This window comes from Nannospalax galili, unplaced genomic scaffold (assembly GCF_000622305.1).
Source record: "Nannospalax galili isolate Female #2095 unplaced genomic scaffold, S.galili_v1.0 scaffold517, whole genome shotgun sequence".
Taxonomy (NCBI): Eukaryota; Metazoa; Chordata; class Mammalia; order Rodentia; family Spalacidae; genus Nannospalax; species Nannospalax galili.
The window spans coordinates 1,795,475-1,798,239 of NW_008340098.1; positions in this window are offsets into that span (position 1 = coordinate 1,795,475).

The window sequence follows — 2,765 nt, forward strand, 5'->3', positions numbered from 1 at the left end:
CTTGCACCCACTTGTGAAAGAGATGTCTCTTGCTCTGGAGTATGTTACTGAATATGTTAAATCTGTAGTGAAATGCTTCTTTTAATCATGTAGTTAGGACCTGAGTTTGGATCCACACTACATTAACAAACAAAACAAAACTGAACATAGTGGTGGGAATGTGTGATTCCAGCCATGGTGAGATGGGAGTTAGAGACTGGTAAAATCCTGGAAGCTGTCTGATGAGCAAGCTGAGCCTAATTGGTACCTGAGGAATGACACCGGGGGCTGTTTCCTGACCTCTACATGAATGCACAGACAGATTTAGAGCTAAAAAATAATAAAAACATTTTGAAATTTCTAGAAGAGCAGGGAAAGAGTCCATGTCTGTGGCTCTGACTAGGGGAAGATACCCTTTGTACTCATACATTTTAAAAGAGTGGCCATTTAAATTTTCTGTGTACTATGTTTCAGCATCTTCAAGGATTCTTTGTGGTTGAGAGAGACAGCCCCACCCAGGACTAGCCAGACCTTAGAGATAGCAAAAGACTCAGCCAAGAGCATGCTTTTTAAAATTGACCAATCTGGAGTCAAACCTACTCTATCTGTCCCTTACAGGGCAGTAGGCAATACTCCTAGTCCCTAATCATCCCAGGCAGCTAGGGTCCACCCTGAAAGCTTAGAGCCTATCCTGCAAGCTCTGCTCTGCCTTCCCTTGGAACTCCACTGAAAGTTACTTTGTACTTGCTAGTGTTCTTCCACCTGACCAAAACATGGTACTTCCTTACCCTGTGAGACTACAAGGCAAGCAGTACTTCCTCTCCAGCACCTGTGAATATACTAGACTTTCTCCCCTGCACCTTTTTGTTGTTGTTTTGGTTTGATTTGGTTGAAACCAGGTCACATATAATTCTTGCTGGCTTATAACTCACGTCATAGTTGAGGCTGGTCTTGAAATCCTGATCCTCCTACCTCTACCTCCCAAGTATTGAGATTACAGGTATGTACCACCACACATAGACTTTGTTTTCTCATGCTTCATCTGGTTTCCTCTTGTGGCCGTAACTGACTGGCCATAACCTAAAAACAGAGAGCAGATTCCCAAAGTGAAACTATTTGAATTTTTTTGTTTGTTTTTAAGACATGTTTTTGTCATGTAACCCAGGTTGTCTTCAAACTCTCAATCCTGCTGCCCTGGCCTTCCGAGTGTTAGAATTATAGGCATGTGCCACCACACTTAGTTTACCAACAGGAAACTTTTAAGCAGAAAGGTGTTATATTTATAGTTGCATTTTTTTTATTTCTAGAAGTTGAGACATCAATCTTAACACAATCTGCTTTTACTCAGGAAAATCACTAAAATGAGCCCTCTATACTTTTATAAAGTTAATACCTTTATCTTAAAGAAAACTATGAAATGGCCAGGAGTGGTGGCACATTGCTTCTTTGTGAGTTCAAGGTCAGCCTGGTCTACATAGCAAGTACCAGGCTACATAGTGAGACCCTGTGTCAAAAACAAACAAAAGAATATCATGGAATGACTATCAAAATTCAAATGTGTCACCCTTATATTCTGGAGCTCTTCCATGTATTAATAATATAAAATGCGTCTATAGCAAGACTGTGCTCTTGCAGGAAGAAAGAGATCATTTCTTCCCTCTCAAATAAGAATATGCATTGATGTGTCTTTAAAAATCTTTGTTCTTAGGGCCGGGCATGGTGGTGCACGCCTTTAATCCCAGCACTTGGGAGGCAGAGGCAGGCGGATCTTTGTGAGTTTGAGGCCAACCTGGCCTACATAGTGAGTCCAGGACAGCTGGAGCTACAGGGAGACCCTGTCTCAAAAAGACAAAAAAAAAAAATCTTTGTTCTTAGGTGATCTATGCATGTTTTATCCAAGTATTTGCTCACAGGGATCACAAGAGATCACAAAAGTAGGCCCACCCGAAGAAAGGTACCAATCTCATCCCCACACTTCATTCAGGAAGACAGACAGGCCTGAATCACTAGTATCTCACCAGTGGTATTATTTAAAGCCGGATTTTCCAAATTTTGGACATCATTGGAGACTCCTGAGGATACATCAGAGGAGGTAAGTATTTCTCCTAAGTAGTTCTCCAAGTATTTCTCCTAAGAAAAGAATAGTCCTCCAGACATTCCAGAATGGAATAAGCAGGCCTTGCCCAAGTTGTTTGTTTGTTTATTTATTTATTTATTTATTTATTTATTTATTTATTTATTTTGTATGAGTGTATTGCCCGAATGTATGTAAATACACCCATGTCATCCAGTGCTCTCAGAGGTCAGAAGACAGCATCAGATGCCCTGGAACTGGAGTTATGGAGGTTGTTAGCTGCCGTGTGGGTGCTGGGAACTGAACTTGGGTCCTCTACGAGAGCAGCCAATGCTCTTTACCACTGAGCCATCTCTCCAGCCTCTGAGTCATATTTTAAAGTTATTTTATCCAACATGCAATTGAATGTTTAGAAAAATCTAAGCTGAAGTTTTCTTCTTTTAATAAGTAAGATATTTTAATATCTATTTTCATTATTGGCATATCTGAGTTTACTCCTGCCATCTTATTGGTGATTTTCTTCTTAACATTCTTAGATTAGCTTTTACCTTTTTAAAAAATTATTTATTTAATAACCACACAATCAGAAGAAGCATTTCACAACAGCATTGACATATTCAATAACAATTTCCTGACCTAAGATGCATCTCTTTCAAAATTGGCTGTAAATTTTTAGGTTTACAGGAATTATTACAGTTATAAAATATTGTAT